General features: G+C 48.7%; 1 long non-coding RNA gene across 9 annotated transcripts in view; it reads right to left on the reverse strand.

Moving 5' to 3' along the window:
• LOC116229331 (uncharacterized) overlaps positions 1-27,985 on the reverse strand; it is a 103,440-nt gene that overhangs the window by 44,192 nt on the left and 31,263 nt on the right. The window contains exons 3-5 of one of the 9 annotated variants that reach the window (XR_004166991.2): positions 27,377-27,440; positions 27,139-27,296; positions 20,001-20,221 (exon numbers count right to left, since the gene is read on the reverse strand). The exons of 4 other annotated variants lie outside the window; for them this stretch is intronic. This is a non-coding gene — a long non-coding RNA (uncharacterized LOC116229331). 4 more of the 9 variants (XR_016464134.1, XR_016464128.1, XR_016464130.1 and 1 more) reach the window with 4 other exon arrangements.

The following is a 27,985-nucleotide window of genomic DNA, read 5'->3' on the forward strand; positions in this document are numbered from 1 at the left end:
GAGGGACAGCCAATACCTAAAGGAAGACATTCCTGGCAGGATTTGCTGGGCTGGAATTTACCTGCATCTGGCAGGAACCAGCAGTGCTGGATCAGGTGAGAGAGTTTGCTGTAACCACAGGTGTGGCCTTTTGTCTATGCCCAGTGTGTGTCGCCGTGGAAAAGTTTTACCCGGGTTACCTCACCGCCCTCCACCTGCTGATTCAGGCTCTTTTCTCTATTTTTGAATGAGGTGCTTAGTGTCATTCACACAGGAAAATTACTCCGTGCCTCCAGATATAGATGTTATGCCCCATCCCAGGACAGTTCCTTATATGCGATAGTATTCAGAGGCCACTGTCACCAAGGGAATGGCTGCAGCGTCTGCCTCAAGACAGCACAATGCCTGTGTTCATGGGAAACACCATGAAAGAAGCAGTAAGGGGGCTGAGTTATGGGAGAGTGCAGCATGGGGAGAAAAGAGAATGGGACTGTTGGAGCGCATCCAGAGGAGGCCACAAAAATGATCCAGAGAAGGATAACCTCTCCTATGAGGACAGGCTGAGAGAGCTGGGGCTGTTCTGCCTGGAGAAGGGAAGGCTGCGAGGAGACCTGAGAGCGGCCTTTCAGTACTTAAAGGGGAGCTACAGAAAGAAGGGGACACACTCTTTAGCAGGGTCTGTGTGACAGAACAAGAGGAAAAGGTTTCAAGCTCAAAGAGGATAGATTTAGGTTGGATATAAGGAAAAAGTCTTTTACAGTGAGAGTGGTGAGGCACTGGAACAAGTTGTCCAGTGATGTGGTCGATACCCTGTCCTTGGAGACTTTCAAGGCAAGACTGGATCAGGCGCTGGGCAATCTGACCTAGTTGTGGATGTCCCTGTTCATTGCAGGGAAGTTGGACTAGATGGCCTTTAAAGGTCCCTTCCAACTCTAAGGACACTATGAATCTGTAATTCTATGACTTAGAATCACTAAGGCTGGAAAAGACAGTCCAAATGCCAAGCCCATCCCCATCATGTTCCTCAGTGTAATATCCACGCAGTTCTTAAATACCTCCAGGGACAGTGACTCCACCACCTCCCTGAGCAGCCTGTGACAGTTCCTCACCACTCTTTCTGAGAATAAATGTTTCCTAATATTCAACCCGAACCTCCCCTGGAGTAATTTGAGGCCATTCCTTCCCATTCTATTGCAGTTACCTCTTCTGAGAAGAAGAGGCCAATCCCTGCCTTACCACGACCTCCTTTCAGGGAGCTGTAGAGAGAAACTTCATAGAAATTAGGAGGGAGGATTAAGAATACAGGCTGGGGAGAGGAGCCGGGAAGGCTAGATGCTGTGGGGTCATGGTCTCGGAGCACAGCCTCAGGAGCATGGACATGAGATGGAAGGACAGACCACATGCAGCAGGGATAGGGGAGCGGGAATAGAGCAGAGGTGCCTGGGGATGCCAGCCCCGAGATTTTTAGGGCGGTTTCTGCAATAAAGTGTGGGTTTTTCTTACATCCCTGCTTTTGCTGAGGGGAGAAAGTTTTCAGGGGCTTGTCTAAAAACAAAAGGCAATTTCCAGCCTTGGTGGTTTCAGAGAAAAGCTTAGAGTTGTGTCCCAAGAGGAATTTTAAGGGTAAGCAGTTGGAAGAGGGGGAGGAGGAGAAGAGCTGTTAAAGACGGATGCTTTTTTTTCTAACTGTTATTTTTACTTACTCTACCAATTTGTCACAGGCTTCAGGCTGGCAGTGTGGGGCCAGTGCAGGGTGGTGACTGCTTCCTCATTGTCACAGCAGGGCTGTACATGGGGAGTCGGGAGCAGCCACTGCCCCCCCTTCCCCTCCTCCTTATCTAGTGAGGATGTATCAATGTGGAGTCCAATACGTAGTATTGTAGCACTGTTCTGAGGTGCTCAGGGGTCTCCAGCCCTACTGCCAGCCCAGCACCATCATCCTGCACCCCATGTCCCTCTGGTTTGGGGAGTGCCAGATGCTCCATGTAGAACAGTAGAGCACTCCTGTGCCTTGGCTTCCATGCCAGACCCGACCCATTGGGGTCCAATACAGGTGTCCATCACCTGGAGGATGCAGCCAGCAAGCAGTGTTGTGTCACATGTCGGGGAAGAAAAAGCACAGAGTCAGCCAGAGTCCAAAAACAACAGCTGGGAGAGGAGGAATTCATTAAGAGAAACAGCAAGGGAAGCAAAGCCTGTTTGTGTAAGGGCAGAGCCAGCAGCAAGCCATCCTGTGACCCATGGTTGCAGAGCGTCAGAGATGGAGCCATGCCCCCAGGGCAAAGAGGGCCATCCCAATTGGGCCATCCCAGCAAGCCATAGCCAAGGACCTCCTGCGGCAGCAGAAGGGCATCCTCAAATTAGCCACTTTCACCTCCTCAGCAGCTTAGTTTTTTGATGACTTTGGAGTGGTTTTCTGAAGCCCATAGCCCACGGGTGAGCACAGCCCCTCTCTTTGCAACTCCCCGGCTTAGTTTCCTCTCTGGCACACAGGCCAGCGAGTTCCCAGCAAAAGAGTTGGAACTAACTTCAAAAGGATTTGCAGTGAGCAACCTTTCTATCTCTTGATCCTCTCAGCTGTACACTGGATTAGGGACTGGCTGTAGCCTGGAGCCCCCAGTCTGGTGCTCACTCCTCTCATTCTACAGGGACACACGCAGAACGTGCCCATCCTGCACACTCTCTTTCTCATGTTTGCCTGGGCAACTGCTGGAGGAAAGTCCCAGTCTGGCATCAAACACCATTTCACAGGCAGCAGATAGCAGGGATGCAGTGTCTGACCATGGCAGGAGTCCTGCAGATGACACTGGATCCCTTCCAAGGACAAGGGCTGGGTTTCTGTGTCCTCACTTCAAGACTCTGCCACTAGGGCAGTCCTGGGTACACCTCCATGTGTAGGGAGAGGGAAAGCTGAGTTATTCCAAACTGCGGCAGACATCCCCACAAATCTTATGCTGCCCAGGAGCTAAGCCTGGCTGGTTTTCCATTGGGCTGCTTCTCCTTAGCAAATACATTGAGTTTTTCCACAGCACTCCCATCTGGTGGAGATGAAGTAGTTCCTCGTTTCTCAGGGAGGAGAGAAAGGTGCAAGAATGACATCGTGGGGACTGAGGCAAGGGCCATGTCCCACCAAGGAGGGGAGTGGAGGTGAGGGTGCACAAAACGCTGCAAATCTTAATGAAAGGACTAAGCTTTCAAGATGGATAATGAAAAGGAAAGCTAGGGGGGTGGGGTTGTTTTTTACTTTTCCAACAGACAAAAGAGTTGGTCCAAGTTTTTGAATCATGAAAACAGGGAAAGATATTGAAAAAGAGAAAAATTACTCTGGCTCAGCTCAGAGTAGCAGAAGAGTGGTTTGAGCTCAGCATTACTAACTTCCATTTGCTCTGCCGAATGGGTCAGTGTGATGTAAAGTTTGTCTTTGAGAGGGATATCCAGTCTTTTTCCAATAGGTGGGGATGGGAACAGAGGTGGAGTCACTTCATTAAGGAGATGAGGGTGGGAAACTGCTCAAGTAAAGTTCATACTGCAGAAGTGGAGATGTTTAGACATCACTGGGAAATAATAAAAAAAAAAAAACAGCCATCAGCTGTTTTGGATGGGGTTACTGTAAGGCAAGACGTTGGTTGCTCTGCACCATAGTGAAGGAAAAGGGCAGCAGAGTGAGAAACACCAGGGTATGGGTGCGGCAATGCTGCATTCAAAGCCTGCTGCTGCATCGTTCCGTGTGCATGTGTTCTGTGCCTCAACTGACTGACGTAAAACACGGTGAAAAACAGGGTGAAAAAAGCAGGGAAAATTCCAAGATGTGGAAGGCTGTCCCTGTGTGCTCTGGGAGATGCTTAGAAAAGAGGGCTACAACCCTCCAGTGCAAGCTATGGAGCCATCAGGGTCTACTGGGATGAGCTTATTTCCTGAGCCTAGGGCCCCTGTCATGCCTTCCCCACAGCCAGGCCCACCATCTGGCAGGGCTGCCGCACTGGGATGCAATTGCTGGACAGAGCTGCCGCTGCCTGTGCCGCTTCAGCTTGTTTGTTTTCCTTAATCCCAAGAGGCAGCATCTCTGACACGGCAGCAGTGTGATTAAGATGATCCAGCGTGGCTGTCACAAGCATGTAATTACGGGTTTCCTGTGTCACTCCTGCTGGGAGGTCAGTGACTTGCCCTCCCTCGCTCCAGCAGCGGGAGGGGACAGCCACCAGCTCCCATCGGCCCCTTAACCTCCTGGCCAGCTCTGGCCTCCAGCTCCGGCTTCCAGTTCCAGGCCCCACAGCCCTGGAAAGGGCCTGCTGGGGAGGGACAGCAGGCAAGCCAAATTGTGAGAGGGGTCAGAGAGAGCCAGAGCAAAGAGGAGGGGGATGGAGAGGACCAGAGAGAGACAGTGCGAGGGCTACACAGCCCACGGATGCAGAATTGTGGATACCGTGACACATTCCCTCTCCCATTACCCTTTTAAGACATAACAGAATCCATCTGAGCCCATTTGGACTTCTCAAGTGGAAAGGCCTGGGCAAACTTTCACATCCCCACATCCACACATTTCTGTCTATACGAACATAAAGAGAGGAAGCCTTGCTGCAGTCTGTTCCAGGAGTCAAAGGGATATGGCCAACTTCTTTTCATCGGTCTGTGGGGACAGGACAAGGGGAAATGGCCATAAACTGGATTGTAGGAAGTTCTGCACCAATATGCGAAGGAACTTCTCCACAGCGAGGGTGACAGAGCACTGGAACAGGCTGCCCACAGAGGTTGTGGACTCTCCTTCTCCGGAAATATTCAAGACCTGCCTGGGCACCAACCTGCTTTGCAGTGGGGTTGGACTCGATGATCTCTAGAGGTTCCTTCCAGCCCCTACAATTCTGTGATTCTGTGATTCTGTTGCAGATTCCCCCCAAAGGCATGACAAAGTAATTTTGGAGACCCCAGGGGATGATCATGCTCCTCAGCACCCACATTTCCCTTGCAGCTAGCAGGCTGCTCAGGGTGCACAGAGGGACTGCTCTCAGCAGATCAGTTTCTGAAGTTGTTGCACACAGGATTAGCTGGAAATCACAGCAGAGAAGGACCCGCTGCTGTCCTGTCAGAACAAGACAAGGTTTTGTGCTGCATTTGCTCCTCGAGAAGGCAGGGTTTCCTTAAGCTCTGTTTGTTTAGTGACCCCTCCATAAGCGAATCCATCACATAGCCTCCTTTATTAATACTGGCAATCGTACACAACCAGCTGTTGCCCAGCTGTCAGAGTTGGTATTGCACAGGAATCCGTGCAAAGAGCACCGTATCTCCTCGCCCTTACAGACTCAGGCTCTGAGAGCAAGTGGTGATGCAGAAACTCAGTTCTTCACTTACTGATCTCACTCATTAGCCAGTCATATCTCCCAGAAGGGCACTTGGCTTCAAAGACATCAGGATATAAGAAGCCACCATCATACACAGTAGAGTGCTCCAGTGAAGGGCAGTCTTCACCACTGGAAAATTTCTGCCTTGTTCCTAGCTTGGACCTGCCTGGCATGAGCTGAGAAGCCCACAAGTGATATGTGCAAAGCTAACACAAAAGCTACAGCCTTGAAGTAACTGCTGCACAAACCTTCTGGGAGCTGGCAGTAGTGAGGAATTTTGCTGATTTCTTCTACTCTATGTTGCATTAGAAAACAAGTGAGCCTTGAACATGCAGTAAGCAGGGATATGATCTAGAACCCCCCTAGGCAGGGTTTCTGATTTATGCCAGCGTCCACCCCAGGCATATGCCATTCCTTGTGGGTAGCCACCCTGCCTGTGGCAGTGGGGTTGGAACTAGGTGATCTTTGAAGTCCCTTCCATCCCAAGTCATTCTATGATTCTGTGATTCTATGATTCTTCAAATGCACAGGGAGATGCTGCAGCATGATGCCAGCCTGCAGTGAGGACTGCTGCCAAGATCTCCCATGCCTGCCCCATGTAGCTCTGCACCCTGATGCCTGCATTCTCCCGGCTAGCCCCTAAAGTTCTCCCCAATCCTCTCATAGAATCATAGAATTATTATGGTTGGAAAAGACCTCTCAGATCATCTCGTCCAACCACCAACCCACACCCACCATGCCCACTGACCTTGTCACTTAGCGCCACATCCACATGGTTCTTGAACACCTCCAAGGACGGTGTCTGCACCACCTCCCTGGGCAGCCTGTGAGAAGAATTCTTTTCTAGTACCGCATGTGAACCCTTGGCACAACTTGAGGCCATTCCCTCTCATCCTATTGCTGTTACCTGGCAGAAGAAGCCAACCCCCACCTCACTATAACCTCTTTTCATGCACCCGCTGCCCTTGTGGCACAATGTTTTGATGCTCGGGGTGATTCATAGGCACGCTCACAATGACCTGCCTTAGCGTGAGGCCGGGGAGGAGCTCTGCCTGCCACAACAGAGTTTTCTGAAACCTATCCTGGAAAGAAAGCCCTGTTCCATGCCAGCCTCATGTCAGCTGTCGAGTCCCCTCCCAGGATGTGGGAGCTAATCACTTCCTGTGACATGCCACAGCCCCAGGGCTGGGAAGGTGGCCCAAACTGGAGGAGACCTGGGGTGCAAAGCGCAGAAGTATTGCTGCTAGAGAGAAATAGGGTGCTGCTCTACGCTGAACCATAAGAAGGAACACCAAATCTGCATGCCATGCAGGAAACTTTGAAAGCAAGGACAAGATATCCCTCAGGTCAGGTACAAAGTCACTTACAGGACGATGGGAACGAGTAGGACCATGGGACCAGGTAGGACAACAAAAGCCATCTATTGCAGTCCCTACAATTAGAGACTGATCCGTAGAGGTCACAAACACTTTCATACCCATTTACTCCATCACCCACATCATGAAATATCTCATCATTCCCCTCTGCAGATACAGGGACATCTCCTGGTGATCCTGGGAAACATGCCACAAATGACAGGAGGTTAAAAAAACTGTTCTTGTCAATCTAATTTGGATCATAATATCCTCCTGACCCCAAATTTGGCATTTCCTTACATCTACAACATGTATATCAGACATGTCAGGGAGCCCTGGAAGGGATTTCTATGTGCCTTCCAACATCACTATGACACTCCTCCACATCTTGTCTCCAGTAATAGCCAGCATCCTGCGCAAAAGGACATAAGAGAGGGAAATGCAAACAAACCAGAAATCTTTTTGAATTTATTTTCAACTTTCTTTGTAAGAGAATTGGAAAGAGAAGAAAGCTTGCTGGTGGGTTTATAGGCAACCTGAGACAGAGATTCAGTTAGCAGAATTGTGTGTATTAACTGGGATTAATTAGTGCACTGCAACAGACTGAAATCAGATCACTTTTCAGTCCCTCCTGGCAATACCACCAAATGGAGCATCCAAAACTTAATATTGTGAGCTTTATTCTTCCAGTCCCGAACCCCGTTATCCTGTCATCTGATCCCCTCCATAAATTCTGCAATCCTGCCAATGAATTATTCAGCTGTCCAAGGTCTTATGCATCAGCTGCTACCCCCACGTAAGATCAAGATCCCAACGAATGGGAAGAGACAAAAAGTAAGACAGTTTCTTTTCCTGTAGCTAGAGAACACTCTGTAAGTGTTCTCCCATACATGAAGAACCCACCAAGTCTTATCACTTTCCGCTAACAAAAGCAAGGCACATATTTGCAATGCTCCTTCTCCACAAAACGATGTACATCCCACAGAAAATACGATTTTCCCATAAACAAACCATCCTTTTTTTTTAGAAAACTGATATGCTGTAGAGGACTGGTGTTAGTTTGTCACCTTTCTTAACAAACTGATGGGGGGGTTGGTGTGTTTTGGAGAATGGGATGAGAACATTACCATATGCCAACTGATCCTGCACCAGGGATCAACACCCAGCCCTGCCTGTGATGGGTCTGCTGATCTTTATCTGCTAGAAATGTGATTAATGTATTCAGAGCTAGGTCTGGCATGGAACTTCCAAAATCTGAAAGCTCAGCATGGGAGAAGTGGATGAAGAGTTGGTTGACCTGCCAGAGAAGGGACATCCCATAGCACAGAAAGAAGGGGATCAAGACTGTGAACTCTACATAACAAGGAAAAACTGAAAGTTGGCCGAAGAATATTTCCCTTGGTACTGTTTTTAGAGTTCATTATCAGCACCCCATGGCCAACTGGTGAAAGAGACAAATCCCAAGTGATGACAACAGAGAGAGGTTTTGGGGAGTTTTGAAACAAAATAAATTAAAGATCCCTGAATAGAGCCGAAGCAGTACGAGTACCTCTAGAGTGCAAAGCTGGAGCACTGAAGAAGCTGAGCCTGCCGCTAAGACGGGCAGAGCAGCAGCATCAACTCCTTAGACCATTTCCATGTGTGAGTATCATTCCATCCTGAAGTTTTGTTGCCAAGGTCAGAGGTCCAGAGAAAAAAGGAACTTCTGAGAAGTGGGACATAAGTGTGGTAGAGCAATCACAAAGCAAACTCTCATCACAATACACAGTACCTCAATTAGGAATACTGGAGAACTCCAGTGTCCTTCAGGACAAGATAAACTTCATGCCCTTGCAATAAAGGCATTGCAATTTTACTGACCAGGAGATCCCAAGCAACGTTCCTAAAGATGTAGAAGCCTTAAATCAGATTTCTAAGCAGCTTCCAGGCACACTAGAAAGGGTTTTAGTCTTCTCAAGATGCTGCCTGTCCCCATTTTTAGGTAACTGAATAGCTGCTAGCTGACCTACCTCACAGTTCATGATCACAAGCCTCTCCAGAAAGGAGAAGGATTGTTATTATTATTATTGCTGATAAGAGGGCTCAATTCATTCACTCTATTATTCTAATCAATAAAAAGGCTCCCACTGCCATTTCCATCTGATAAGACAGAGGAGCAGGCTGTCATATAATTTGCTCAGCATTTCCCCAAGCCTTCATGCTTACCTCTCGCACAGATGTTTTTTTCCAATCCCAAGGCAGCGGAGTCATGCATGACTATGTGGGGCCATTTGATCCTATCGCTTTCAAACGCCCCCCTGGAAATCAGGTGGTAGCAAGCCCAAGCAAGAAAAATCTGTGTTCCAGCACTAGCGATGACTGTAGCAGAGATCTGTATTAACATGTCCTTGCCAGGCCAGAGGAAAATTCACAGATTTTTTTAACCGTAAGATAACTTTATCCAAACTTCTGGTTTGGATCACTGAATCTGGTGTTTGAACTAATCCTCTCCCTGCTCCTCTTACAGCAGGACAGCGAGGAGCTTATGTGACAGGGTTGACACTGTTTTGTTAGATAAAAGCACACCACTTTTTGGACATCAAAAAAGTGATCCTTCATCACTTACAATGTATGTAGGAATTCCTGTCCATGAAAATACTAATCTTAACACTTTCCCAGTCTGCATTAAATTAGTAGCATTCATACGCAGCACTTCAGGCCATTTACAAGGGGCACTTCCTGCAATCAAAAACATATGTCCCGTAAATGGCCCAGTTCTGTCTAGGTTTCCTTTCCTAGAGCAGCTGGCCGTTCCTGAGAGCACAAAGGAGAATATTAAGCAAGTGTAGTGTTCACTGATACCCAGAGCTGGCTGGGAAATACGAATCCCTTCTAGTGAGAAAGAAAACAATAGCAACTGAGTTTCTTTCCAAGCAGAACATTGGGCTGAAAAATCAAAAGCCACTGTTTACATTAGAGCTCTACAAAAATCAGGCTTGATGAAAACCAAAAGGAAAGCCACCGGCCTGTGGCTGCTCACCTGTCAGAGACACACTGGGATGACTACAGGTGAGCTCCTGGGGCAGCTCTCAACTCTGGTGCCTCTGGCTGTGTGGCTGCATTTTGGATTTTGGGACCTGAAGGGCAAGCAGGATGCCTGGGAGCTGCATGGATAGCAGCACCCTCTGCTTGCTTGCTTACAAGCACTCTGCTAGTTTTTGTTTTCTCCTTGCAAAAAAAGAGCCCGTTTGATTTTCCTCATGGAACTTTACAGTCTTCTTACAGAAAGTGCTGAGTTAGTGAAAAGGGCATTTTCCATCAGAGAATTATTTGGATGGAAAATTTCCCAACTAGCTTTATTAATACCCTTGACATTGTTTTGTCATTCCTCCTATTTGTGTATCAGTGTCTGGCCACTAAGCCAAATTTCTAGCCAGGTCTTTCATAGTTATTATTCCCAGAGGCCATCGTGTAATTCTTGGAGTACAACAGACCTGAGATTTATTACAGAAACTGCCCTGGTGCCACACGTTAGGCAACCTGGCCATTTATTTCAATGCACTCTCCCCAGCCAAGGAGGCTGGAAGAGGCTGTGTGCTAAGCCCTTCTCCTCAGCATATCATCAGATGCCTCAGCCAAGGCCAGGCTGGCCATAGTTTCACATTGCATCAGGGTTCCTGTCACTCACTAGGTGCTCATAGTGCCAGCCACCATGCACTCCTACCATGGTACCATGGTACCTGCTCCACAGCCAAGCTGCTCCTGCTAAAACCAAGGCTAGCGTTTGACAATTTGCAGACAGAGCAAGCTGTTTCCTCCCAAGACAAGCTGTGGCTCAACCACTGACCTACCAGAGGGATGCTTGGATCTCTGGTGTGAGCACAGTGCTGCACCGCTGCCAGTTAGCCCCAAGCACAGGGCTGTTCAGCACACTGCCCCAAGGGCTGGCTCCCAGCTTCAAAGTTTTACACTCATGGGGAAGTGCTACAAGCTAATTTTACAGGGACTGTTTCATTTCCTGATAGTGCAAAGTTCTTTGCTTCATCTGGAGCCTTGGTACATCACATGGATCGACATTGCTTTTGTCCTTTATGCACTGGTCTATTTAGGGACTGTAATAGTGTTGATGTATTGGGTAAGACCCCTTGGTAATAACTGCCTATCCTCAGAAAGGAAGATAATTGTGACATATCTTGTGGTCAGAGCATTAATGGTGATTTATGAAAATCATCTGTGAGTCCCACAGCACATAGTCGACTTTGAACCATTCACTTTTCCCTCATTTTCTCCAATACCGCTCTTGACAGCCCCACCAGCACCTCTGCAGACAACGCTCCTTGTTACCTCCTCTAACCCAAACACTGTCCACATAAATCTGAATGTTAAATGTGTTTTGCAGTAGCTGGCCCATGGCCTTCCACCAGGACAGGAATGGGGAAGCTCTCCCTGCACTGTTGTACTGGGATAAAACCCCATATGCATGATACACAGTGTGCTTCAGAGAATCATAGAATCGTTTGAGTTGGAAAGGACCCTCAAAGGTCATCTAGTGCAACTCTCCAGCAATGAACAGGGAAATCTATAACTGGAATTCAGCTTCTTGTCATGATCCAGCACCTCCTTCTGGCTCTGGATTTGCTCCATCAGACCTAGGCTTTGTTAGTTGTGATTGGGGAATAACCACAGTGTGAAATACTCCCTCTTTCCTCCTTGCCGGCACCACAGCCTCCCTCACAGACCCAGGGGAGCATCCGTAGCCCTGCCCACGCTGCAGCCCTCCCCTCCACAGCCTGTTGCACAGATGAGGTCTCAGAGTACGGTAGAGTTGAAATCGCCCTTTTCCCCCAAGCAAAACTTTTTCCTAAATGTTTCAGTTCTGATAATGTTCCAATAGACTTTCACCTCAAAGGGGTGACTGTCCCCTAAAGGGGGAACAATAATCCTTTTCTTTCAGGCTGTGTGTTGTTGCAACTCCCCATTTTCTGGAGTAGCACTTTGACACAGCACTTCCTAGAGCACATTTTAAGGGTAAATCAGCCTCAGCTAATAACCGTTTTTTGATTGCTTCATTTTGCATACCACACACTAACCGCTCCCTTGACAGAGCATTTAAATGCTCTCCAAACTTGCAATGCACTCGTAATTTCCTTTCACCTTCTAAACAAAGATTTAGAAATTGTTTCATTTTCCTCTTTTTTTTTTTTTTAAATTGCATTTTTTGGGAGCTCAGATGCATCGCTGTCGCCAGTGCCATTATGCAAAGAGAGGTTGGGAACACTTCCACCATCTCAGCAAGTGTTCCACCAGCTGGTATAGCAGCAGCCATTAGTCTGTGGTTTCCTCTTCAGCTTTTCAGCATTCACAGTATTCCTAGATTATAATGGTCACCATTTCTTGTTTTTCTTTCCTTCTTAGACATAACATGAAGAGCCACATGGTCATGGATGAGCGCGTGCTGTGTACACACAGCAGCTTCTCCCACTACGGCTTGGCCATGAGTGCAGAGCAAGCCTTGCTTCCTCCTTTGGCACCTCAGCCTGCCTCCTTAACCATTTATTTGCTTCCCAGAGGCTGTTCAGCTTAGGGATGTAAAGAGCTGGTTTGATTCTTCCAGGGTATCTGTGACCTGACTGCAGGGGTGGGTGGCCTTTACATTAGCTGATGCTTTTCAGAGAATCACAGAATCATTAAGGCTGGAAAAGACCTCTGAGATCATCTGGTCCAACCACCAACCCATCGCACTGACCACATCCCTCAGTGCCACATCCACACAGTTCTTGAACACCTCCAAGGACGGTGACTGCACCACCTCCCTGGGCAGCTGTGCCACTGCATCACCACTCTTTCTGAGAAGAAATTCTTCCTAACATCCAGCGTGAACCCCCTCTGATGCAACTTAAGGCTATCACCTCTTGTCCTATCACTAGTTATGTGGGAGAGGAGAAGAGGTTGACCCATACATCACTCCTTTCAGGCAGTGTGCAGTCGCAGTTGTCAGAGTCTCCCCTAGCCTCCTCTTCTCCAGAATGAACAATCGCAGCTCCCTCAATCACTCTCTGTAAGACTTGTGCTCCAAACCCCTCACAGCTTTGTTGCCCTTCTCTGGAAACACTCCAGGGCCTCAATGTCTTTTTTATATTGCAGGGCCCAAAACACAACATTCAAGTTGTGGTTCACCACTGGGGGATGATCACCTCCCTGCTCCTGCTGGCTCTTTCCAACACAAGCCAGGATGCCACTGGCCTTCTTTGCCACCTGGGTACACTCCTGGCTCGTGTTCAGGCAGCCACTCTGCTCCAAGTCTGTAGTGATGCGTGAGGTTGTTGTGACCAAAGTGCAGGATCCATTAAAAGTGAAGGACCTGGCACTTTTGGAAGGGCAGTATAGGAAGCAGAGAAAGGAGTACTCTGGGGAAGGGAGACGATCCAGGCACACAGAGGTCAGATTCGGTGAAAGGTGTATTTCTCATTTCCTGGCCCCACCGTGTGTTCTGGCAGAGCTGTGGAAATTCACCTGCAGTATTACATCATGAGGGCCTAGCTCAGAAAGCTGAAAAGGAAGAGGTTTTGCCTTGCCAGAGTCAGGCACCAAGGTGACAGTTGCGGGCACAGAGTGTGGCTGGAAAGGTACTGAGGCTGTTGTGACTCACAGGTAGGAGTCACGTCAGGAAGGGGATACCGGCTTGTATCACCATCCCCTCCCAGTTCTGTTTCAGCAGCTGCTGCTTGGCTCCTGCTGGTGGCATTTTCCATGCAAACTTGGCAGCATCAGCAATACCCAGGATTAGCTTCCCCTGAAGGGGAAGGGAAAGCCAGGTGATACCTGGGATCATGCCAGGCTGAACCTTGAATAAAAAGACAAGCTAGCTCCATCTGGGCTCCACTGCTTTGTCTTGCCTACACAGGATCTATGTTCCAGGCCAGGAATGCTCCCCAAAACCTATGCATGCTGCTCTGGACTGGCATGGTGCTATGACAGTAGCAGGCATGGCAAGACCCCCTGACGCAGCTGGTTTCTCGGACTTGTCTTCCTCCCTCAGCATGCCCCCACTGCCCCCGTGTTGCTCGGGTACTATACATGTGCTAGACCTCTCTCAACAGCTGCAAACTCTCACCACTTTTACAGAATGCAGCAGGCCAGCAACTACCCTGTTTTCTTTTAGCTTAAATATGATAAGTGCCAGAGAAAAGATGAAGAATTACTTTGGCCTGAAGTTCAGTACGAACAACAGTGGAAGTCAGGCCATGGGCAGATCTAGTGTGATATCTTGCATTATACTGTATTAAAGAGCATCGGTGTCCTGTCCCATGAGAGAGGTACTGCCACCTTCCCAAAAGCACCCATATAAGTATCGACTCTGCAAAGCCAGAAGGCAGCTAAACACAGGACTGAGCTAAAAATCATGATTTAGCCTGGTGGAGGAAGATATGCAGGAGCATTGGAGAGTGAGGGGCTGCAAATGGGAACTGAGGCACCCCAACTCCAGCAGGTTTCAGGGACAGGAGCAAGGAAAGGGGCTTTGGACAGGATTAACTCTAGGTGGGAACAAAGAGATTGAGTTGCAGGGAGGGTATTTCCATAGCTACCCTTTGCAATGTGCCTGACTCCTATATATCTTGTCATGGGCTACTCTCTCCTTACAGGCTGCAAATGCTCGTTTGTTTGCTTGTTTGTTTGCTTGTTTGTTTGCTTGTGGTGATTTCAAACCCAAGAGCAAAGATGGAGCTGGCTGGAGCAATGTTGCTGTCCACTCCCACCAGCTGAGCTCATGTGTGTGCGAGGGAAGGTATGTTCACCATAGCAGCAACCATCCTGCTGCTTTAAACTTCAGCCATAGGTGTTGCGTCAGGTTATGTAAAGTTCAGTTGCATCATGCAAGATTGCACAACACAGCCTGCGTGCCAAAGCCAGGCTTCATTCATCGATCAGGTCTTGTTGGCCACAGGAAGCTAGTTAGGTAGCCTGGCATGGAAGCCACCTCTCCCAGCCCACAACATCCTTACCTAAAATTTCCAAGGGAGGCTGCCACTAGTGTGCCAGGGTGGCCACCAGCCATCACTGTGACACAACAGAGAGCAAGGCATGAGTCACTCATTTGGCCATCCAGAGCAGAGACCACATCTTCTCAAAGAGGTCCCTGCCACACATCCCTTGGGGTGATGAGATGTCCCCTCATGCTAGCACCATTCTGACAGATAAGCCTTTAAAACTATTTTATTTCAGATCCTAGTGCCTGTCCCATTGTTGGTGTTCCCACAAGGCACCTCTTGGTCCTGGCCAGCCCAGCACAGCACCGAGCTCAGCTGGAGCAGTCCCTCCCCCCCTCCCCCTCCTTCTCCCCACCACACCTATGCCCCCATAATCTACTGAAAGCATCCACAGACAGGCATGGGCCAGAGCGCTGCACCAGCATCATCTTCCTTGATTAGTTCAAGCCCTAGGCCTGTGGAAAAGATGGAGATGGGAACAGCCTGTCCAAAGCAGATGGAGAACACCAGAAGCATGTCTGAAACACAAAGGGCTTTGGGGACAGTGCCTGAATGCACAGGCCCATCTCCAGAGATCCCCTGGCCCCCACCAGACTCCTGTGTGCTCCTCTCCTCAGATGTGCCAAGGACACCTATGGTGTCACGTTCAGTGGTGTTGAGCTGCCAGTGGACTCATTGCTATTGTGTGAAATGCTCCCTTCTTGCCAAATGGCTCCCCTCCTCTGCTGGCAGCGCAATCTGGTGATGACCCACTCCAGGGTGCGGCAGTGCAAGCAGTGGCCCATCCACCAGGCTGAACTGGGTGGAAGCCCTGCGGCATGGGAGGGTCTCCTCTGGGAGGGGTAGGGGGGACCTACCTGTGCAGCAAGGTGCTCTGTCCCCCTCCAGTGGCTGAGATCTTCAGGAAGCAGCAGCCAGGCTTCATTCTCCCAGCTCACCAAGCCACGGTCATCTCATGCTTTTGACAGCGGAGTCTGGGCGTGCAGGTCCTACTGGTGGTGATGTCATAGTCATGGTGGACTCCAAAGCCACCAAGGTGTTATGCCAAGGAAGTTCCATCAAGGAAGGCATCCTGGCAGGATATCCTGTCACCCATGGAAGACCCCAGTCAGCCACTGCTCGATTGTATGCAAACTTTGATCTCCATGCAGAGCTTTGTGTCTGCCATATTTACTTCAGGAAGGCATAGTTTTCTAGGTTTCTTTCCTGCCTCAGGTACTATTCTTAGAAATAGAAGAAGATAATTCCCAGCATCCCCATACAAAGAGCTTCAAATTTGGTCTTGTATTTGTGGCACCTGAAGTTTCCTCACAGAGCTGTAGCTGTGCAGGGAAATCCTGCTTCCCTCTGCAGTGCCTGTTCCTCCTTGAGCACGTCTCAACTCTTGTGAAAGACCCCAAGGGAGCCTAGGACATCAAGGATCCATGTCAGTTACAGCATGAAGATGTTCAAGTGATTGTCCTAGAGCATTTGCTGCCCTGCAGACAGTGCAGCATGGGCAGGTATGATCTTCTGTCCTATGCAGACCCAATCACCTTTGGGACTTTCAGCAGTGGGAATGTCGTCTAGGCTGGCATGAACTTGGCACAGGTTGGATGAAGGTGAGAGGTCTGGGAAGATAAGGGACCATGACAATCTGGCAGGTCTGGTGTTTTCCCTCTGTGGAATGATATGAAGAAAAATATCCACACCCACATGACAGATTTCACCTCCAAGGTACTACACTCTAGTTGTAGTGGGAGCACACAGTGGGGAAAGTAGGCACTGCTCAACTCACCAGAATCTGATTTTTCCCTCCAGAAAAGCACCCAAAGATTGTCTGCATTGGACTGCTTAGGTTGTAGAGTTGGAAGAGGGTTTAATAACAGTCAGAGCTGAACTGTTCGAGATGTGAGGGTAGGCTTGGCTGGGAGGAGGGCATGGGGAATTCGTTGGACCTACTGTGACCTCTACTGGCTTGGTCTGAAATTGGTGTGCTGGTTGGCCAGATCTTGCCAGAGCATAGTGGGAAGCTGGTCCCCTTGCTGCAGAGCTCCCAGGAACTCCCATAGTGCAGACCCTGAGGTTCTCTGTTCCTGGTACAGGCTTCAGTCTCATTCTTGATGTAAATGTAAGGCAGCTGTTCCACTTACTCATTTCCAGTAGTATTTACAGGGAAAAGTTAAGGCACCCAAGGCTTTCGGTACCACTACACTCCAAGTACCAAATTATCTGCTATGATCTCTGAGCATGACCACAGAAAGACCTCGTTCACAGAAATAGATTGGGTTTAAAAAACGAACATCCTTTGAGTTTAAAAAAAAAAATTCTTCTGAAACAAAAATCTGTGTGCCTTTGTAACACATCAACTCACAAAGAGTAGCAAAATCAAAGGCATGGAAAACCTCAGTGCAGGAAGCAGAGCAAATGGACATCACAGCTGCCAGGTGAAGCACTGTGCTGCACCCTCCAACTTTGGGGCCTCCAGAGGAAGCTGCCGTTTCTGTGCAGCGAGAGAGCAGGAAGGTTTCTTTTTTAAAGGAAATCGGAGCTTTCAGTTTAATCCTGTGTTTTTATGAATGCCCGGGTCTTAATCCAAGCCCGGAGTTTGGACTACTTTAAATAGACGTTGTGTGACATTTTGGAGCTAGTTGCATTTAATTGGTGGCCTAGAGTCTGTTACCACAGCTTGTATGAAATGATAGATTGAAGTTTGACGAAAAACACTAAGACACTCTCACCCACATATTGCTCTTCGTCCATAAAGAAATACAGGGGTAGAGAGAGAGGCAAAATCATTAGCAAGCCAGTTGGGTTCTGAACCTTACTTGGAAAATCAAAACCAGAGACTCATTGGTGGTGACATATTAAAGTGTCACAAACTGTTCCCATAAAGGCATCACAGAACTGGTTTTGATGGAGTGTTTGTGTCTTTCCTATGCAAGCTACTGCCTCTCCAGCAGCACAAATGCATCTTGCAAGCTGAGCTTCTCTGGCAATTTCGTGTCTCCAGCACAGTCCTCCTGCAGCACTGAGCCAGACAGAGTGGCTTATACAGCTTCAATGGGGTTTGCACTCATTTGACCTTTTTTGTAATCCAAATACCCTTCATCCCAGTGAGCACACCTTCTTCTGGGCTGTTTGTTCCTGCTAAACAAGGGAAAGATTCTCACCAGTGCTGCAATATGTACTGAACAAACACTGTGTCATGATTTAAGAATAAAATCTGGTGACATGAAATACAGACATTTCCAGCCTCCTAGAAGGCATTCCTGGGTTACGGAGATATCTTTGGAAAAGCTGAGGCACACTGGCACATGACACAATGCATCCTTATCAGCCAACCTTTGTCTCGACCTGTCAGACTGCTTCTCTCCCATATGACATAGTGTATTGGCTGGTGTACTCAATCGTACCGTGATGCTTTAGCAAGAGCCCAGCCTTTCTTTATCAAAGGGGACTGCCTGTGTAGAAGAGAGGAAGTGGCTGGTACACCTCCTGACCCTCTGATAGCTGACATTGCCCCAGCAAAAACCAGTGATAAAAAGGAACTAATGATGGTGAAAATCACAAGGCAGAAAGCTACACATTTACCTTTACCATTGCGTATTTTTATTGCCACACCACCCAAAAGATTCAAGCTCTGATCTTTTGCCCCACAGTACAATGCTGACATTCATTTGCCAAGGGATGAGATCTGCCCCAAGCCCCACAGCAGCTGAGATAGCCAGATGAATGAACCGGCATGGAGTGAAGAAATGAGAAAGGGAGCTCCTGAAGATGTGTAATGCCCCATCCCTCGGGCTGAATTCTCCTACACAAGCCAAACCCTTTCAGCCTGGAAGAAAAATTGTGCTGTTGAAGGAGTTATGATTGCAGCTGTGGGAAAAGCTGCCATGCGATATCAGTCCTGACGTCGCTGAATGCAAAGCCCTGTGAGTTCATGTGTCAGGGTGGAGTGAGGCAAGATAACTGGAGGAGAAAGAGACTCCAACGCTTTCAAAACAAGAAGGCTCAACAACAGGCTAGGAGTGACTGCACAGGAAGGCAGTTGTGGGCTTTGCTGAATCCCTAAAGCTGGAAAGTTCCTTTCAGTGTCCGTATAAATATTTCTGTAAGTTATTTTTAAGTGTGTGTTTTGAAACTGAAATATATTTAGACCAGTTAAATGAAAATGTGGTTTACAGACTGCTTCTTTAGAAATTTCCCACGCTGGAAAGCCTGATTGTCCCGTGTCCAGGCTGCCCGGTCCTATGGGCACCTTTGGGTCAGAAGTAGGGGCTCCTCTCCGGACCAGGTAGTCAGGGTGCAGCCCCAGGGCCAGCACAGGAGGGCTAGTAGCCTGGGTGATTGTTGGCCCCAGCATGTGAGAGTGGGGTAAGATGTGATACAGCACATAAGGAAGGCCTGAGAGGAAATCCGGGATCTGGAGAAAGCAAACCTTCTCCTTCCTGTGAGCCACAGGCAAACAACTTTCCCAGGGCACAGCAGGGGTCACAACGGCCATCTCTTCCCAATGCAACACGGAGCTGGGGTCCTCATCACATGTGGTCTGATCCCACAGCACTTGCTGAGGAATCAGGATGTTGTTTTGGCCAAGTTCCAGGCTGGCCAGCACTGTTTCATAGAAGCTACAGATGAAAAAAGTTCAATAGCGCAGTCCCTCTGCCCAGTGGATGGAAATGGCACTCAATTTCCCACCAAGGATGGTAGCATGCCATGCTCTGCCTCTTTCTTCCCCTGAAGGAGCTTTGATGGGTGGGGAACCTCTTCTCCTTGCTTACCCCAAGCCATTATGCAGTGCTGCTGTATGCATGGGAACAATTTTCTGTCCCGTGCCAGGGAACACTGTTTTGCAGTGATGTCTTCCTACCTGCACTTAAGGCTGAAGGAGAAACACATTTATTTATGCTTTGGTTCACATGAAATAATGCTGGGAGTGGCACCATGTAGAAAAATGTCTTTTCTTCCGTATTGTTTTCGTGCTTTTTGCATTATCCATCCATCTTGCAAGCAATATTCTCAAAAGTTTTCCCAGTGGATTTCAGCCGGCTGGGTTGATTTAGGAAAAACCTTTTGAAGATCCTCCGCTGCAGCCTGCACAGTTGGATTGCTTTTCGGGGGAGTTCTGGGAAGTGCACATCCAGCAAAACCTCTTTCCAGGACTCTGATTTTCTTTTCCAGCTTTTATAGATAGTCCAGCTGGAACAGCAGAAAGATGTATGCTATAGTTTAGAAATTTGACCTAGTTCCTTTAATCCGTGCTAGCCACAGGAGCTCTCAGAGGGCTCAGCATCAGTGCACAGCCTCACCAGATCACTTGTAACACAGGCTTTAAAGAAACAGCTTCTTGCAAGAGTAAAAACATCCTTTGATCCCTGTTAAAAATGTTGAAAAAAAAAAGGGGCAGGGGAAACTTTGAGCTTAAGAAGCAGCAAAATTCAAATGAGTTTGGTTTCTTCTGCACATAAATGAAAGCTAAATGTTCTGCGATGCAGCCATCAGAGCAGGGGAATTCCAGAAAATGGAGTGAGAGATGTATCGGGTAAATATAAATACAGGATTAACAGCAGCTGACCCAATGGCAGAACACCAATCAATCAAGCTGTTAAAATAAAAGACAGAGCTTACAGTAAGGCCCAATTCCCTCCTTGCTCCCCTGCACATCCCCAATGCATCGTTCCCCAGTGGGCAGGCTGCCATCTGTGGAAAGGCTGCTGCAGGGGGTGGCGAGACTGCAAAACTGTTCTTAAACCCCAAAGCAAAGCAAAAAAAAAAACAGCATTCCCCACCCCCACTGATATCCTTCAAGGTCCAAAGCCACCTTTCTGAACACTGCTTCTCCCAAAGTCATCAGCCAAGCAGTTTGGCTTTTCTTTTTTTTTTTTTTTTTTTTCCCATAACACACAAAAAGGGCTTCATTTCTGTGCTTTCCTTTTTTTCCTGAGTGAGGGACTATTGGCTGTATTGGAGGAAGGGTAAGAAACCCACTTCTGGGGATTCCTATTTTCCATGTAAGCAGAGGTGTTTATAAACTGTATTCCCAGCTTCCTCGAAGTCTGGTCTCTTTGCAAGCTGTTCGTGTCCTAGGATGATAGGTGCCACATAAAAAGTCAGAGGAGAAGTAGACCTGTTCTCCTTCTAGTTGAAGCCAACGACAACATTTCTTATCCTAAATCACCCTCATCTTTTCCCTTCTCATTATAGAAGCGCTTTCCCAGGCTCCCAGCCATTCTCAATAGCAGTGCCCCAGCCCCCTCTGTTTCTTTTTTACCAAGGCTGTAGACTATATTCCCTTCCCACGAGAAAATGCCATTATAACATTAGCAACTTTTTTTTTTCTCCTCCAATCCCACTCCCATTTCTGTTTTCTTTTGACCCACACTGGGAAGAACTATCCACCCAGCCTTGCCCACTGACACTGTGCCTCCTGGCCAAACAGCTGCAGCTTGTCCAAAACGTGGTCCTGCGGAGGGAGGACCAGCTGAACTAGTTCCTTGCTATCCATGTTAGTCCAGCTCTGATAACACTGAGTTTTGGCCATCACTGATCAAATGTGGCCCATCTGCACTGGCCTTTCCCTCAAATTCCCCACATCTCCTCTCTGGGCTTGGTTTTATTTCTCTGGAACTCAGAGGCCAGATGTTCCCACCACGCTCCTCACTCCTCCATCACAGTAGGGAGAACAGCTCATGGCCTAGCTGCTGCTGTTGGAAATGGCTTCTTGATTCATGAGTTGGATGCATCTTGCAAAGCATCCCAGCAGCAGCAATGTGCTTGTCCCTTTGCTTTGATCAGCCCTGTCATGGAGAACAGGGTACAAAAAGGACATTTGTTAAGATCATCTATAAAAATTTAACAAGTTGCTAGTGCATGTCCTGTGCCAAAATTTCTCTTCACCCAGTGCTGTTCTGTATGAGGATATTTTGGCAAAGGAGTTTTGTTTTGCTGGCTTTTAGGCAATGGGAATTTTGCTTTTGTTTCCTAGAATTCACATGCAGCTTGAAGGGTTTTTCCAGAACAAAATCCATCCTGCATTCTATCAGGCCAAGTGGCACTCTGGCTGTACAAAAGCAGAAATACAACTATAACAACAATAATCTGAATAACGAGCTCATTCAGGACAGGACAGGTAGGCAGAAAAACAGACAAACAAGCATCAGTCAGGGTACAAACCCTCCTGCCTTTTAGCACCCAAAATGGAGCTGCAGTTGGCTACAGGCCTCTGGCAGCCCAATGCCCACGCCTGTCGCACACCACTGCCCAGCTGCTGTGTTTGCGCTGACATCCCCTGTGCAGAGCCGGACCCCCACCTCACCCTTAGTCAAAGGGTCCTTTCTTATTCCTCCATCACCTCCCCATTTCCACGCGTTGCTGGCATTCAAGGCAAATATTTCTCCCACCCTCGGCCAGCTCTTCCCCCCTCCTTGCTTTACGGAGGCCCCTTTATCAGGCAAGGCCATGGCGAGCCAGGCAAACATTACCTCAGGGGCACTGTGAATCGGGGCTAGGGGTGTGAATAGGTCCCACACATTCCCTCCAGCCTCTTCCCTTTCCTATAGCAACCACGTCGGGAGCAGGCAGGTCACACAGCCCCTCCGTTGTGCAGCCGGGGGCCAGGGGGGCCGAGGTTTTGCTGCCCCGTCTGGGAGCAGGCTGCAGGATGGGGGTGGCTTCCCAAATTGCATGGGACAGCACAGTGGCACTGTGCAAGGGGTAGCAGTGGGGCGCCAGGAAGAGGAGGAGTGTGGCAGATCCTGGTATCACCTGGTATCACTGCAGGAGTCCTGGGAAGAAACTCTAAGAGCAGACCTGTCCTAAATAAACCAAAATAACATTAACTTGCTTCTTGGAAGCAAGATGAGATCCTGTCTATCCAGGGTAGCAGAGCAGATTTTCTGACTGAAGGCCTCCAGAAGAAGGAAAAGAACCACAGGATGTTGGTCAATGCTTGGCTGAACATGAGCCAGCAGTGTGTCCGAAGGTGAAAGGCACTCTGGCTTTTATCAAAAATAATGCTACAGCAGGAGCAGGGAGGCGATCGTCCCTCTGTACTCAGCTCTGGTGAGGCACGCCTCAAGCACTGTGTTCAGTTCTGGGCCACTCAATACAAGAAAGGGACCCCGGAGAGCATCCAGAGAAAGGCAACAAAGCCATGAAGAGTCTGGATCACAAGTCTTATGGGGATTGATTAAGGGAGATGGGATTGTTCAGTCTGGAGAAGAGCAGGCTCAGGGTAGACCTAATCACTCTCTACAACTCCATGAAAAGAGGTTGTGGGGAGGTGGAGGTCGGTCTTTTCTGTAACTTTGATAGGATGAGACATAACAGCCTCAAGTTGTGCTAGGGGAGGTTCAGGTTGGATATTAGGAAGGATTTCTTCTCAGAAAGAGCCGTGATGCAGTGGCACAGCTGCCCAGGGAGGTGGTGCAGTCATCATCCCTGGAAGTGTTCAAGAGCCACGCGGGTGCGGTACTGAGGGACATGGTCAGTGGACATGGTGAAGATGAGTTGGTGGTTGGGCGAGACGATCTTAGACATCTTTTCCAACCTTAATGGTTCTATAGCATTGGATAAACTCCCCACAACTGGTGGCACATACAGGTGAGCTCAGTGCAGTCTCCTCCACTATCACACCCAGGTGTGGCAGGGTTTGCTGCTTTGCCACTGCCAGAGCAGCCACTCCTGAAGCTGATAAGGCACTGAGCTGCCCTTGCAGGTATTCCTGTAGGGTCTCACCAGTACCATGGCAGCAGTGCTTGTTCTTACGTTACAGTTTGGGTCATGTTTACAGTACTCCTCTACTCCATCCTCTGCTCTAAGACACTCCCCAGGAGCCATTTCAGTCATGGGGACAGCAGACCCCTGGCAGAGAATGGCCATGGAGGGGTGCAGTGCTCACAGTGGGATCAGCTGAGCCCATCAGAGAGCTTTCAATCTAAAAACAGAGACATTAAACATTGATTTGTATTCCAGGATGGGAAGTAGGATGAGTCATAGACATATAAACATGAAAGACAATCTACTCAGGCGTCATCAGCTCTATCTGGGAGATGCAAGTCTATGCCTCTCCAAAAACATCACAGGAAGGAACTCCATCCTTAGGTTGCTTGCTCCAGCATTAGTTGGATAGTTTTTCCTATTATCATATCTCAGACATTCTCAGATTCTTACACGTGCTCAGCCTCATACCAGCTGGAGCTTTTTCAGGACCTGTGGCTTTACTCCTAAGTATAAAGGGAAACCGTCCATTTGAATTCTTCTGTTTCCAAAATGAGTGTGTTGTGGTTACTTTACCAACATTTTTTTTATGTCACAGTAGTAGTCAGGCCCTAGGAATTGTTCAGATAGAGAGGAAAGTGTGGTCTTCCCAAAACCCCACCACATGATTCATGGAGCAGTAGGCTGCTGACAAAAGGTGGGTAGCAGGGAGCTGATCACCGGGAAAGCGATAGTGATAGTGACTAATATCCTGACAGCCAGGAGCCATTTTGGCTCCTCTACCCATGGCTGAGACCCTCCATCACTCTTGTGGTTTCACAGTCATATATTCCACTTTCTAAAAAAACCTTTGCTCTCCCTCAAAGGCTTGTGCAAGGCCCACCCAAACAACGGAAGAAACTCACTGACCAAAGGAAAACTGATTGCACCCGAAGCGCTGACACACGCACCGCACAACCCAGCCAGAAGCTGAGCCTGAGTGTTTTTCTCCACTCTTGGACTCTTGGGAACTTCACAGCTCAGCAGCAGGATGGAAATAACAGAGAAGAAAGGCGTGTTTTTGTGTGGATGAGTGGATAGAAACCTTTGAACAGGTTCTTCCATCCTCTATCAGTTGAGTGAAAGAATGGGGTTTGTCCTGAAATCTTCTGGGATGAAGATAAAATATCTGCCACCTTCTGCTGGTTCAAGGATGGCCAATTCCCTCCTTGTTGTACATAGCCCTCTGGGTCTACACCCCATCCACTTTTCCGACAAGGAGCCAACCTCTGTCCCACAGCCCAGTGCCCGTGGTCATGACAACCACACAGCAAGGCCAGTACCTGCCAAGTGATGCAGAAAACTAGTCCTCCAGCCATGCAGCATGGGCACTGCTGGCCATGGTGCAGGGAAGAGGCTGGGGGACAGCAAGGAGCAGGCTGTCAGCCATAAGAGTATGTGGAGCCCATAACCTTCTCCCCATGGGCTTCAGAGGGCTTCGGGAAAGAGGAATCATGAGAAGGAATGGGCCCTGTGCCAATGATGTGTCTTGGCAGACCCCTGGCTGAGGACTGTCATTCCAGCTCCATAGGATGAAGTGATAGGCTATGGCACAGGCATGCTGAGTTATCAGGTGTTATGTCAGGTATAAGACAGAAGTTTGACATAGAAATACCCTTTGGCCTCACTTGAACTCACTCCAGAGCCAGGTATTGCCCCAACCCAGAGTCATCACATGGGGCATCTGAACCAGGACCACCTGCATTCCTGGGGAAGGGTCTGTGCTGGTTCCCAACCTCTGACAAGCCATGAGCATCAAGGGAAACTGAATATCACCACACTGACAGTTTCAGTATGCAGAGTCGGACATTTCTTCCTCCTGACTCTGGGGAAGAAAACCAGGTGCTGCCTAGCATGCTTTTGACATGTCCCTAGTCTCAGCCTCAGAGGCTGCTCACTGTTCTTCCGTCCTCTGCACACAGAAAGCAAATCCCTCCTCATCAGTTTCCCCCTGGGAGCCAGGGCTAACTACTCATGCCCCCATTCACCTGGGGTGGTGGGAAAAAAAAGTTGCTGATGGCTGTGTAGGCATCAGCCTCATGCTTCCTGGTGGGAAGAAGGTTAACACAGCTCGTGAGTCAAATGTGCAGCTTAATTAAAGTTAAAGACAAGCAGGAGAATGGCATGGAAGCATTTGCCCAAAGGCCACTTATCCGGCCACCCCCATGCATGCAAAGCCTCAGTTTGAGGCATCTGTACCTCTACAGGGACACATCCTCTGCTCCTGGGTTGTGGGCAGAGCCCTCTCATTCCAGCTACCTCCTGCCCCCAGCCCTGCAATTGCCTGTGAATTAGGAGCTATTCTTGCTAGTTCTTTGGCAACACAAATTCCCAGAAAAGGCACTTCTCTCCCCCCACCCCCCAAAAAAAAGAAAAAAAAAAAAAAGGCCCTTCCTGCTAACAGGAACCTTCAGCAAGGCACCCACCTTTGTCTTCCTGCCCCACTGCCACGTACCCTCAGCACCAAGAGCAGTGGGTGATGTTTACAGAACATCTCCTTAAGAAGCAAAGGCAATCGGAAGGTGGCCCAGCTACCAGAGTGGGAAATGCAGTGGTCTGCGAGCAATTGGCCACAAATTGAAGTGGTTTATTTCTGGTAACTCAGCCACAGCAGCTTCCAGTAATGCTCATAAAGCTCCTTTCCGCTTGAGAGATGGTGGCTTCCAGGGGCCATCACAGCTAACTCTCCAGTCTGGCTTTCCTTAAAGCATGCTGGTGAATGCCTGAAGTCAATGAGGGAGCTGAGGCTGCCTAAGATCCTTCATGGGAGACACCAAAGATTTCCTAACAGAACCCAGGAGGCACTTCTACAACTCTGAGTAGTAGCAAGCAAACCTCAGATGGTCTGGCCATTGTCCACATATTTGGAAAAGAAAGGGGAAGGATGGCTAATAAAGACTACCTGTCCTTGTCATTCCTCAGATCTGCCTCATCTGAACAGAGATTCCCAAAGACCCGCTCTGAGCAGACTGCTCACATCACCTCAGTCCCACCAAGCCCAAGATTAGGCAGCATCAGCTAGGAAAAGTTGCGTCTTTCTCTTATATCTGCTCTAGACTTAATGATGCTTCACATCTGCACTGCCCCATGGGGAAGCTGTGATGTTGCCTAAAAGACATCTTTCTGGGGAGCTGCAGGAACAAAACTACAGAACATCAAAGCCCAATCTTGCCCAGAGCTGTGGTACAATCAGAAGACATGGCTTCATGCTATAAAAATGCCACCAGGGCCACACCAAGGTGGAGCAATAGAAGCTGAAGTTGTGGTCGAGGCAGCTACCACAAACCGTTCTCTTGTTGTGCCAGATCTGATCTCTGATCATCTGATCATAGCAGACTGCGCAGGTTTTCTCCTGACCACATGGGTCCAGCTCCTCACTGCTGTCTTTGGCCCCAGTCAAAGACACTTTGGATCTTGGCACTAAGTGGCTAAACAGCACCACCTGGGGCACTTGATGGAGCATCTGGCAAACACTGCTTGTTGGTTATTAAAGGTGTGACATACATCCTGCACTTTAGTGTTCGGCTGGGTTCCAGGGTTGCACAACAATCCCTGTTATCTGCCTGGAGTTTAGCCCCTTGGCATGTCAGCCTGTGCCCTCTTCACCAAAGACTGAAAGATGTGACATAGTAAAGTTTCTCTGCATTTCCCTACCCCGTTCATTCCAGGACCCCACTGACCTTTTTTCCCCCACCTCAAGCTACTGGCAAGGCCACAGTGCTCCCTTGCTTGAGTTCACTTGCTTTTCACTCCCTCTTTTACCTCCTTTCCTCTTCATTTTGAGGCTTGTAGCTAATCACGAGGCTCTGATGAGGAAGGTAGCACCAGCACAGGGAAAGATGGAGCAGTGAGGAAAGTCAAAGCCCCTGCTCATGCCAAGCACCCTCAATGGCCAGCTTCCAGCCCATGGTACCCTGTGGCTGGAGGAAGGAGAGAAGGAAACTCGTTTACAGCTGACATGGAAATTGTGGAAATTGGCATAGAGCAAGCACATCCTTACCCCGTCCAATTCTGGGCTGTCCTTGGGGCAGTCATTTTGAATGCCGAGCTTGTCTCTGAATTCCCTGCCAAGTTTCAGTCATGGGGATGAATAGAGAGAGAAATACATACAGTGAAAGGGGAGCAAGGCAAGGGGAGGGGAGATATGTTATCTTCAGCATGTCAACTGGGGGGAGAAGTGCCTGAGCTCAGGAAGGCAAGCAAAGCAATGTGTGCTAGCATGAGGCTTCTCTTCAACGCCAGCCAGGGACAACACTGGACAAGAATCTGAGGTGCTAAAGCAAGGGCAAAGAGCCCCTGTGGGGAAGGCAGAGGAAGAAGGGAATAAGGTGCATCAGAAGTTGTTAGCACCTTCTTCCTTACAGAGCTCCAGCAAGCAGGAACATCAAGAAGCCTTTCAGCTCCAGAAAAGTCAGTGAGGACTGAGAGCCAGCAGAGATAGAACATACGCCATTTCTATGTCCATTGCTTACCCTGGGCTGGGATCCCTTCTGCCTGCTGGGGCTGGTCCCTTGGTGGGACCCCATCACCTTTCCTGCTCATGCCCTCCACATCTGCCTTCCCTGGCACTGCTGCTCTCTCCCTGTATCAGTGTAGGCTTCTAATAAAT

Source organism: Phasianus colchicus, chromosome 2 (assembly GCF_987193195.1).
Source record: "Phasianus colchicus chromosome 2, bPhaCol1.hap1.1, whole genome shotgun sequence".
NCBI classification, from domain to species: domain Eukaryota; kingdom Metazoa; phylum Chordata; class Aves; order Galliformes; family Phasianidae; genus Phasianus; species Phasianus colchicus.